Here is a 12,866-nt window from a genome sequence, read left to right as displayed (position 1 = left end):
TGTTTTGTAGCAAAGAAGTTTTACGACTGGACTTATGTTGCTGGTGGCATCTTATCACGAAACAACTCATGAATTCACTGAGCTCCTGAGAGCGATCCATTCTTTCAAAGATGATTGTAGAAGCAGTCTACATGCCTAGGTGCTTGATTTTATGCACCTGTGGCCATGTAAGTGATTAGAACATCTGAATTCAATGATTTGTATGGGTGAGGAATAGTGATGTGTTGGTCTCGAACAAAATGGCTCTTAGAGCCGGATCTTTGACGTGAACGACGCGAGCCGGCTCCTTATTGGGAGCCGTGGGGTGTTTTTTCTTTCTCTCGCCCTCTCTCTCGGACTTTTGTTCCGCTTCACTCCATACGCAATCCCTGTGCTTTGCGCTGGGAAGAGGGGGGAGGGGCGGTAGTTACACTCAGTAGCACAGGAACAGAGAAAGAGCCAGGGACAACAACGTCACATTAGAAAGGTATAGTAATCATCCACAACTATTTTCAGTTGCGGATGATAAAGGATTCAGAAAGTTTATTCATGCAGGCCCGTATGACAGAGAATGTGCATCTTCTTTTTGTTTTCATATTTTATATTTCATTGTGTTGTGGTTTGCAGTGTTTTGTGTTGTTTCACTTTAAATTTGTAAAAGGAAAAAGCTGAAAATTTAAATAGTTAAAATTTGAAATGTGAATAGTTGGTTTTTGTATTATATGATTTCTTTATTACATTTTATGTGGAGTGAATAAATAAAAGTATATTTATGATGGCCCCTAGAGGCAGAGTACATACAAACTCCAAAACACGTACCAACTCGGAAGCACGTACAAACCCCGAAGCACGTACAAAACACAACAGAAGTCCTCCAGGATGCTAGGGGCAGTGTTGAGCTTTTGTTACCTAGTGGCTACACAAGCCAGGAAGTACCAACGACTGGATTTGGTGTGTAGTAATAACAGGTAAATGAACATTTGTTTTTAATTATTTGAATATATATGAGTGCTTGTGTATAAATACACAAACAATACACATATGCTTTCAATTGTGTAATTTAAGTGATTTAGGTAGCTCTGTTTTGGAAGTTCAGTTAAGGCTAGAAATTTGTTTTGGAGTTTGTACGTGCTTTTTGGAGTTTGCATGTGCTTTGTCTCTAGGGGCCACCGCATATATTTATATATAAACATATATAAATAAAACCACTTTTTTTACATTAGTAATTCCTTTTGTGCATAATGTATTTATAAATTTATATTATTGTTAATAATAAATTAATTGAAGCAACAAAACAACCTGAAGAGCCGGTTCAGAGCCGAAAGAGCCGGTTCTTTTCAGTGAGCCGAGCTGAAAGAGCCGGTTCTCTAAAAAGAGCCGAAAATCCCATCACTAGTGAGGAAATACTTTTGGCAATATAGTGTACTTGCAGTCCTCCAAACGAGGCCCCATTTTCTCTCACATAATGGGCAGTTGACCCTTTCCTGCTCTTGGACATGAAGGTGCTAGTTCCCATCTCAGACACTTTGCACTCTGCTGCAAACCTCCCCAGTGCAAGCTGGCGGTCATAGCTCAGTGATGCCATTAGGACCGCATTATCCATGAAAACCAGACTTAAATGTGTGTATCTTTAGCAATATTATGTCTGGATAAACAAATGTAGTCAAGTCATCAGGGAAACATTTGCTATTATGATGCTGTTTGTTCCATTATGAGACTTGTAGGGTAGACAAGAGAAACTTGTTTGAATAGCTCCAGGCACTCACAGATATTCTGGCTTCCTATTTTAAAACCTTTACCACAGTTAGAGAAGAAGTTATCCATATGCTGTTTTCTCTCCCCGTGTCTTTCGAGCCCTCAGTAAAATAAACAGTAAATCCTTGGCTTACTATTGACCTCCTGGTGAAGCAGTTAGTAGTGCAGTGTTACACATATGCACACAGTACATCCAAACATTAAGAGCTCAGACCCCCCACATAGAGTAGATCACGGTTGTATGCACTGACAACCAATCTCTCTTTCCCTCTGAGTGTGTGTATTCATCCTCATCAGTGTTTGTGTGTGTTCCCTAATTGGAATGCTATGCTCTTTTTTCATGTAATCACAGACGCCTGTGGAATTTGAGCTGATATGAAAGTAATTGTTTCACTTTGGCTGGGTCAGAAATTGTAACAAACTGTTTTGTTTTTTTCCCACAGTCAGAAATGGAACATTATATGCTCCTGTGTTTTTACTGTGACTCTTAGAAGCTGCTGGAAGGAATAAGTTGTAAGAATCAGTTTTTTTCTGACCTAGATGCACTACACTTTAACTTGCAGCTAAAGTTTTTGTTTGTGTCAGCCACAGTCTCTATTATTGCAGGACAAGTGTGTTATCTGTACATGGAACTGTTTATGTGTGTTTGTGGCTGGAGCCGTAAATCCTAATTGGCTCTTCAATGTAAACATCCTTCACTAACTCGTCAACAGATTAATACTAGGCAGAGCAGTCAAGGAGATTTTTATTTGTGCTATCTAAAACCTACTTTGAGTCTTGAAAACATCTTAAATCATAAACCATTGAAACTATATAATAAGTCTGAAATTTTCCTCTGAAATGTCTTGTGCTTATCTGAAAAGATGTTTTCAACATTAATGTGACAAAAATTCACATTAATGTCATGTTCATATTATTGTGAATGTCACATTAATATCACATTCTTACACAAGAGACAGATGTTGAAATGTTGCAAATAAAAAAAAAAAAGTCTGCCTCATTAGTCTAATGTCTTTAAAGTCTGGAATGTAAATGTAGGGTAGGGTACATTATTTCCATTGTGACATTTACTCTACCCAGAATGTTTTTTTGTTTGTCTTTTTAAAACCTTAGAATACTTCGATATACTAGATTTTTACCTAACAAAACAAACAAACAAAATAAAATGTTTCAGTCTAGTCACCATCAACCTATACAAGTCTTTGTTACGTGCAGGCTGTGTGCAGGCAGGAGTGGTAGCAGGAGGACCCGATGTGCAGACATTCGGAGGCGAAACGTGAACTCAAAAGGGCAACAAAACTAGGAATACAAAATACACTTACGCAGACAGAACACACAGCTAGACCAGGGTAGATCACGACACCGACAAACTGAAACACAGGGCTTAAATACATAGCGGGAGCAATCAGGGAATGAGTAACAGGAGGAAAACACAGCTGGGGCAAATCAGGCCTAACGAAACAGGGGAAGCAAAACCAGATACATTAACATCAGACATGGACCTTCAAAATAAAACAGGAAACAACACAGACTGAACTAAAGACACAGATTCACACGCAAGCACTGCAACAGAAGGAACCGAGACGTAAACCATAAGACAGAACACAGACAAAGAAACCAAAGACTAGAAATGATAAATAATATAATAAACTCAAACCTCTGGGTCAACGACCCAGGTATCCTAACAGTCTTAACATCAAGATGAGTTTTTGAACCAGAAGATTTGAACTACACTTTTTAGCAATCTGTGAACACCATAGTCAGCCTGTCAGTCAGCCTGTCAGTCAGCCTGTCAGTCAGCCTGTCAGTCAGCCTGTCAGTCAGCCTGTCAGTCAGCCTGTCAGTCAGCCTGTCAGTCAGCCTGTCAGTCAGCCTGTCAGTCAGCCTGTCAGTCAGCCTGTCAGTCAGCCTGTCAGTCAGTGACTGGTTCCCAGAAGATTCATTTTGATAGGTTTTGTTTTGTTACTAATCCTCTTACTCAGTTGGTAGAAAGAGTCACCATGTAACAACAGAGTTGATTGTGCAAGTCAAAATATGGATGCAACCACTCTGATGTTACCTGCTGGTTTTTCGACTTGTGTTATGACCATGACTTTTGTAAAAGTATTCTGGAGCCAGAAGTGATATTATTTGAATGGGAAGGCAGAGTGCTAAGTTTTCAGCTACGCAGGCAAGCTTGGTTAAGAGGACTCTTTCATAAATTGTATAAGTGCAACACAAAGACACATGCTAAAATGTGCTAATAATAATAAGTTCTTTAACTTCACTTACAATAACTGAAGCATGTCTAGACCTCCATACTAAATAATGCCACTAAAAACGGTATGAAGATACAGACAGATTATGGACACAAATCAGGAAAGATGTTGCATGCTGTATGAGTGCATATAGGTATGGGGCTGTGCAAAAGTCTCAACACGTACCTTATTTATTTATATTTTTATTCAGTTCAGTTTACTCAGAAAGTAGAGTAAACTGAACTGAAGTACAAAAATGGTGAGAAAAAGGCAATTAACAGTGGAAGAGAGACAGACCATCATAACACTTATAAATGTTAGTCTGTTCTACAGAGAAATTACAAAGAAAGTCAAGGTGTCAGTGTGTACAATGTTCTTCACCATCAAAAGGCACTCAGAAACAAACTCTGACAGGAAGAGGTCTGCAAGACTCAAAACCACAACTGAATCAGAGGACAAGTTTCTGAGAGTTAACGGCTTTGTGTGATTGGCGGCTCACAGGACAACAGCTTCAAGCACAGCTTAATAGTGGTCGTAGTAAGCAAGTCTCAGTTTCAACTGTGAAGAGAAGACTTCAAGCTGCAGGAAGGATGAGTTGCAGCAAGAATGCCATTGCGAAGGCATCAGAATAAGACAAAAAGGCTGGTCTGGGCCATGACACACCACCATCGGACTACTGAAGACTGGAAGAAGGTATTATGGACTGATTAATCAAAATTTGAAATCTTCGGTTCATCATGCAGGATCTTTGTACGCTGTCGAGTAGGTGAAAGGATGGTTCCACAGTGTGTGGCATCAACTGTCAAACATGCAGGAGGAAGTGTGATGGTGTGGGGCTGTTTTGCTGGATCCATGTTTGGTGACTTGGACAGAGTGAGGCACCCTGAACCAAATAGCTACCACAGCATTCTGCAGCACCATGCAGTACCCTCTGGTATGTGTCTAGTTGGCCAGGGGTTCATCATACAGATATGGGAAGAGGCTTCTGAAAAATATTTGATTTCTATTGTAAAAAGAATGTCACAAGTGTGTTCAGCTATTACAGTGGCTTGCAAAAGTATTCAGCCCCCTTGAACCTTTCCACATTTTGTCACATTACAGCCACAAACATGAATCAATTTTATTGGAATTCCACGTGAAAGACCAACACAAAGTGGTGAACACGTGAGAAGTGGAATGAAAATCATACATGATTCCAAACATTTTTTACAAATAAATAACTGAAAAGTGGGGTGTGCATATGTCACGGTCCTGGGTCAGTGACCCAGTGTTTTGAGTTTCTTGTGTCTCTGAGTTTTTGTATTATGACCTTAGTTCTCTTTGTTGCCCCAGTTTATTCTATAGTCTAGCGTCTTAGTTTGGCTTTCTTGTATTCTGTTTAGTTTTCTGAGTATTTAGTAGCTGCCCTCTGTGTCTCTTTGTTGTTGTTCTGTGTTTCTTAGCTGCTCTGTCTCCCCTAGTCAAGTCTGCGTCTGTGCTACTTCCTGTTTTACCTTAAAGATCTGTGTCTCATGTGAGTGTTTCCCCCAGCTGTGCTCTCCTTCTGCGTCTCATTCCCCTCGTTATTTCCCAGTGTATTTAAGCCCTGTGTTTCTCTGTGTCAGTGTCGTGATCTCCCTCATGCTGTGTGTTTCTCCCTGTGTGTGTTTTGTTAGAGTCTTCTCAGTTTAGGTTTTGTAGACGTCCTTTGTTCAGCAATAAAAGCTGCCATTTTGAGTTCAATCCCATTTCTAGTGAGTTTGCGTTTGGGTCCAATTCCTGCCTGCACACAGCCGAAACATGACAGCATAATTATTCAGCCCCCTGAGTCAATACTTTGTAGAACCACCTTTTGCTGCAACTACAGCTGCCAGTCTATTAGGGTCTGTCTCTAACAGCTTTGCACATCTAGAGACTGAAATCTTTGCCCACTCTTTGCAAAACAGCTCCAGCTCACTCAGATTAGATGGACAGTGTTTGTAAACAGCAGTTTTCAAATCTTGCCACAGATTCTCGATTGGATTTAGATCTGGACTTTGACTGGGCCATTCTAACACGTGGATATGTTTTGTTTTAAACCATTCCATTGTTGCCCTGGCTTTATGTTTAGGGTCGTTGTCCTGCTGGAAGCTGAACCTCCGCCCCAGTCTCAAGTCTTTTACAGACTCCAAGAGGTTTTCTTCCAAGATTGCCCTGTATTTGGCTTCATCCATCTTCCCATCAACTCTGACCAGCTTCCCTGTCCCTGCTGAAGAGAAGCACCCCCAGAGCATGATGCTGCCATCACCATATTTGACAGTGGGGATGGTGTGTTCAGAGTGATGTGCAGTGTTAGTTTTCCACCACACATAATGTTTTGCATTTCGGCCAAAAAGTTCCATTTTGGTCTCATCTGACCAGAGCAGCTTCTTCCACATGTTTGCTGTGTCCCTGCAAACCGCAAACGGGACTTCTTATGGTTTTCTGTTAACAATGGCTTTCTTCTTGCCAGTCTTCTATAAAGGCCAACTTTGTGCAGTGTACTAATAGTTGTCCTATGGACAGATTCCCCCACCTGAGCTGTAGATCTCTGCAGCTCGTCCAGAGTCACCATGGGCCTCTTGGCTGCATTTCTGATCAGCGCTCTCCTTGTTCGGCCTGTGAGTTTAGGTGGACGGCCTTGTCTTGGTAGGTTTACAGTTGTGCCATACCCCTTCCATTTCTGAATGATCGCTTGAACAGTGCTCCGTGGGATGTTCAAGGCTTGGGAAATCTTTTTGTAGCCTAAGCCTGCTTTAAATTTCTCAATAACTTTATCCCTGACCTGTCTGGTGTGTTCTTTGGACTTCATGGTGTTGTTGCTCCCAATATTCTCTTAGACAACCTCTGAGGCCGTCACAGAGCAGCTGTATTTGTACTGACATTAGATTACACACAGATGCACTCTATTTAGTCATTAGCACTCATCAGGCAATGGTCGTGTCCAAATTCATGGGCTGCATCCTCCTGAGGACCCGGCCTTCGCGGTCTACGTGGTACGCCGTTTATTCAGCTGTGTAAAAACCAAGGAGGAACCCACCCGGGGGATTAATAAAGTTTTATTTTATCTAATCTAATAACTTTAATCTCAGCCAAACCGATTTACTCATGAACAAACAAAACACTGAAAAAAGCCCAACAATAACATTTTTAGGTTGTCTAAGTGACTTATATATTACGTTTAACCCGAGTCGAGAAACTCCGCGGTGATCTGAAAATGATGTGCTGGGAGTTGTGCCGTTCTCGGGCGCATCAGTGACCCTCGAGCTCCCGGCTAGTTATTGAACTGGTGGGTAGCAGACGTCTCCGGAAATGTCGAAGCACTTTTGCAAATATGCGATATCTTGATGAACCGAGCAGATATTTGATGTTTACACAGCTACTTTCTCGCCTGAAAATATGTTAAAAGTTTATTTTGTGACCCAGAAAGATTAGTATGAGTAATTTTAAAACTTAATAGCGGCCGCCATTGTTGGAAACTGGAGTTTGGCTGGGCCGCGCTATGAATTCTGGGATATGGTGGGAAACGAAGGACACACCCGACCCATCCTTCAAATTCGGGGAAAAGGAGGACGCATTTGTCGGCTGCATTCGGGGGAGTCTACGAATTTGGACAGCCTTCGGCGCGTCGCTGTGACGTAATCGGTCTACAAATGCGGCCTCAGGAGGAGGCAGCCCATGAATTTGGACACGACCAATGTCTATGGGCAACTGACTGCACTCAGACCAAAGGGGGCTGAATAACTATGCACACCCCACTTTGCAGTTATTTATTTGTAAAAAATGTTTGGGATCATGTATGATTTTCGTTCCACTTCTCAAGTGTACACCACTTTGTGTTGGTCTTTCACGTGAAATTCCTATTAAATTGATTCATGTTTGTGGCTGTAATGTGACAAAATGTGGAAAAGTTCAAGGGGGCTGAATACTTTCGCAAGCCACTGTATATCTGAAAAAAGTGGCTACTGTAGCAATCAGAATTATTGTCTGAAGGCCAAGAAAAATGCCCAACAGATTTATTTTTCCAAATTTTTTTTTTATTCATTTATTTATTTATTTTTAACTTTTAAGTTATTACAATCGGAACAGACATGTCTGGGGGATAGGAAGGGGAAAGATGTAGACAAGAGAAGTTCAAGAAAAAAAGAGGTAAAGAAGAGGAAAAGAAAAACAGAGAAGAGGGAAAGAGAGAAAAAATGCTGAAAATCAGCTGGATCACCTGCTGGAATGAAAAAGAAGAAAAAAAGCAAAAAGAGAACAACACAGTAGGGAGACCACAGCAACAACCTAGATAAGTATAATTAACAGTAAATAATAAATATTAAATGTTACCTACCACCACGTAAGACTGACAATACACGGTATGCTTTGAGGCAGCAGCCAAGGAAGATAGTGTGTGTCTGTGAACACCTCTGTGTATGAGCGCACTATTCAAAAGGTTTCTCCATGTAACTATCTGATGGTGGGTGTGGGGAGCCGCAGCCCTTCCCCCAAGGACATGAAGCAGGCATGGAGGAGATCCAGGCCGCAGACATCTAAAGGCCCCCTGGAGCACGTGAGCCCAAGGACAGGGCTTTCGGAGAAGAAGCCACACCACCCTTCTGGAAAGAGCTGAGGAGACCCCTGACAGGGGGTCACCCAGTAGCCACAGTGTAGAAGACACAGAGGGCTGCAGTGACGTGCCTGCAGGCTCCACCAGCAGCCAGTTGTGCCAGGGCAGACTGAGCCCCAGGCCCAAAGGCCCAAGGTCCGAGGACCCCGCACCCCCCGGAAGGGGTCTGACCAAGCCACGGGCGCCAGCCCCGCCAAGCAGCCACTGGGAGTGAGCCAGTACAACCGGAGTTGATAGTGGACTTCCGGAGGTGCAGAGAAGTACACACACCCATCACCATCAACGACGCTGCTCTGGAGAGAGTGAGCAGCTTCTGGTTCCTTGGTGTACATTTTGCGGAGGATCTTACGTGGTCAGGACACATAAACAAAACAGTGAAAAAGGCGCAGCAGCGCCTCTTCTTTCTCAGGAGACTGAAAAGATTTGGCATGAGCCCCCGCATCCTCAGGACCTTCTATCGCTGTGCCATTGAGAGCATCCTCACTGGATGCATCACCACCTGGTATGGCAACAGCACCGCTTACAACCGCAAAGCTCTCCAGAGAGTAGTGCGGTGTTCTGAACGGATAATTGGAGGTGAGCTTCCCTCCCTCCAGGACATCTACAGGAAGCGGTGCCTGAGGAAAGCGGGGAGGATCATCAAGGACTCCAATCCCCCCAGCCATCAACTGTTCAGACTACTTCCATCAGGAAGGAGGTTCTGCAGTATCTGGTCCCGAACCAGCAGACTGAGAGACAGCTTTTTCCATCAGGCCATCAGACTGCTGAACACTTCATAGACACCTCACCTTCACTTACCAGAACTTCAACATTATGCACTCCATAGTGTATATAAATGCCACTTGTTTTCCACATGTCCAACTGCCAAACTCTGTATATTTTATTTTATTGTTTATTCTATTTAATTTAAAATATATATATATATATATATACACACACACACGTAGATATATATAGCTGAATTCTCACTGCAGAAAAGTAATTCTCACCACTCTTCTTGCAGTTTTCAAAACAGTTAAAGAATTTTCAGATCACAGAGTCATCTGTGAAAGAGACACTACAGCAATTAAAGTCTTTTTCACATTTAAAACATGAGTAGTTAGTCAGTCGCTTCATCTCTGTGCTGAATGAGTAAAAACCTATCACCACCCTTTAAAGACTTAGTCATCAATATGTTTATTTTCTTTTCAAAACCTTACTGACTTTGGAAAGAATTTTACAAAAACGTAGGCCTATTGTAATCATTTTTCAGAAACAAAAAATAAATATGAAGGATTTTTGTGAAACTTTACAAAATTGCTGAAATGGAGAAAAGCCAAATACTAGTGAAATTACACGAATCAGGAAAAGACAAAGAAAATACATACAGTCTGAGAACATAGCACCAACTACTGTATAGTCCAGTAAAGTCACGCAGCATACCTTCAGCAACCACTTTATTAGGTACACTTGTTCCACTGCAATGCAATGCTGGACAGTATTCAAGAAAGTGAGCGATTTAGAGCTGTGCCTGACAAAAGTACAAACTTTTCTGACTTTTCTGCTGTGAGCCAGTTGAGCCAAAGCGACATTACATGCTAAAAACAAAAGCACTGACTGAGGTGACAAGCTTCTCTGTGTTGCTAATAATAAAGTATGACCTACAAGAGTTCTATTCCTATTTCTCTCAAACAATGTCTAAATGACCTTGATAGCCTGCATTCATTTTATTTTTGTACATTCCGCCTTTGTTGTGCAGTGTGCATGTAGAATTGACTGAGCAATTGTCATTTAGTGGGAACTGTGTTCAAGGTTTTCTTTGACTGCACAGATGAATTTTTATTTCAGTTATGATGTGTGCCAACTGTATTGTCCTGTGACACAATGGGAATAATTGTTTACGCAGTGTTATTATAGGAAATATCATAGGACGCAGAGGTCGTATAAGACATATTGATGTTTCATTTCCCATCCACTTGGATTCAGACACAAGCACAATTCTGGTGAGGTGAGTCATGTATAGAGCCAACAATACCAGCTCAAGATGGTGGTTGTAGCTCAGGCGGTAGAGCAGGTCATCTACTGATCGGAAGGTTGGCTTCCCCTACTGTGCATGCCAAATATCCTTGGGCAAGATACTAACCCCAAATTGCTCTTTGATGCATCCATCGGAGTATGAATGTGTGTGTGAATGTTAGTTAGAAAGCACTAAGAAAATGTGCTTGTGCGAATAGGGGTGAATGCACAAAGAGTGCTCAGAAGAGTAGAAAAGCGCTATATAAGAACCAGTCCATTTCCCAAATATATTCATGTACACCTAGAAATGTGTGTAAAGTCAAAGGTAGTCCTTTTTTGAGATATTTGAAACTTGGCATTCAGGAAGGTGCAAGGTTCTTTATTTGCCATTTGTGCATAAAACCAGCAGTCAAGGCACATTGGAATTCGTCTGCAGAGCTCCCTCAGTCATAGTAAGCATGTTAGAAAAATATAAAAAAATAAAGAAGACAAGACAATACTAATATAAATGGTAAATCATAAATTACACCCCCCTTTACAAGAGGGGGCTCCGGAGGAGCTAGATGGAGTGAGTCCAGCAAACATCTCCCTATTTTATGCTGTATTTAAATTTCCCTGCTGCCAAGGAATGCTTTGGAAAAGAACAAAAGCTTTTAACACAGTTCTTGGACCACGAGATTTGCTTAATCACAAAGTATCTTGTACTGACACTCTACACCTCATCAGTGAGTCATGTTGGCTGCCCTCCTTGTCAAATGATTTCAGAGTTTGACAGAAAAGTGTAGCTGTAGTTGTAACATGTCGGTGTTTTTTTAAAAAAAATAAAGTAAATATGGAAAAACAAATATCATATATAAGTTAAAGCATTTAATTTTGGTAAGAGGCTTAAAGCCTCTCTTAAATGTAATGTATTTTGTTTTGATAGCTCAGTCACATTAAAGAGTGTTGTAGTGCCACCCAGTGGTCTTACCTGTACTTACACCCTGTGCCAACTTCCTTTGTGCAGCTTACTGTGTGTTCATCAAGAGATATTTTTTATATTCTCAGTGCTTTGCTGATGTTTTAGTATTAAAAACATAATAATAGTTGCAAAAAAAAGAACAGAATTATCTCCTAACCTTATTTTACTAAAACAAGCAAACAAACAATGATGACAAAAGCCACAAGAGCTACAGTTCTCAAAACAAAAACAAGTATCCATTAAAGTCGTCACATAAGAGATTGAAAATGTGACGTAATTCAAGGGTAAAACCGCAAAGAATTCTGGGAACTCGTGGCAAGAGGTACTAGCGCACGCAGGCTTTCAATTGAAATCAGTTACACAGCGATAAAAAGAAACACAAAAAACTGTCAAGAAGCTGTTGTATTATTAACTGCAATAGCCGGTCGCATGACAGCCACGGGAAGCCGACGGGTAAAGAGATCGTTTTTTTATCGGATTACGTCGTTGAAGAGAAATTGTTCGAGCCATGTTTCCGAAGTAAAAAGAGGCGACGGATGGCCTGGATTACAGCCATTCAAAGACCAAATATAACGTCCCAGAACACTCCAGCTCACAGGTTAGTTTGCTCCAAACATTTCCACAAAGGTCAGTCTTCTGTTGTAGTTAATACGTCATTTTTTATAACATAATTAATGATATAGGTTACAAGCAAGTCTGGCGCTGAACAGAAATTGTGGCGCTATGCTCATTTGTTTATTGTGCATAAATAGTGAATTGTCCTGACACAATATTGCGTTTCGCTTCTGTTATTACCATGGTACATTGACAAAAACATATACTTTTATTCACAGGATAAAACAGGTTTTTTTTTGTATCACTAATTGCCCAGTACGATTACAGCATACAGTATTATTGTCACTGCTACATTTCTGTAATGCGAACCAGAAATTATTTCCACTACTAATTAATTACCGTTGAGCTCAAAGGTCCTATTAATAAACGGTTAACGAATGTGTATTTATGAAGACGATTTGTGAGACTGGTAAACTTATGATGCGTACGATGGTCTTTCGTTCTACACGGTGCATTTCAAGCTCCTGTACCCATCCGTCGGTAAACTGTACCGGGGCTTGTTGCAGTGACCTGAAGTTACTGAACTTCATGAGTGTATGCATTCACTCCAAGAACCGTATGATTATAAATATGAGCGTGGTGAAAGTTGGGCAGCACGCTAACGTATTTTGTCCAGTCTGTGTGCTCATAAGGGTATAAACCTTTCACTCCTTTGATTTTTTTCCTCGTATCTTTTCTTTGACTTTTCATCAAGTCTGTCTTTGTACAGACCGGC

The sequence above is a fragment of the Neolamprologus brichardi genome, chromosome 9 (assembly GCF_056152115.1).
Source record: "Neolamprologus brichardi isolate AB-2024 chromosome 9, ASM5615211v1, whole genome shotgun sequence".
NCBI lineage: Eukaryota > Metazoa > Chordata > Actinopteri > Cichliformes > Cichlidae > Neolamprologus > Neolamprologus brichardi.
The sequence above is the reverse complement of the archived record's forward strand: the minus strand, read 5'-3'. Positions refer to the sequence as shown.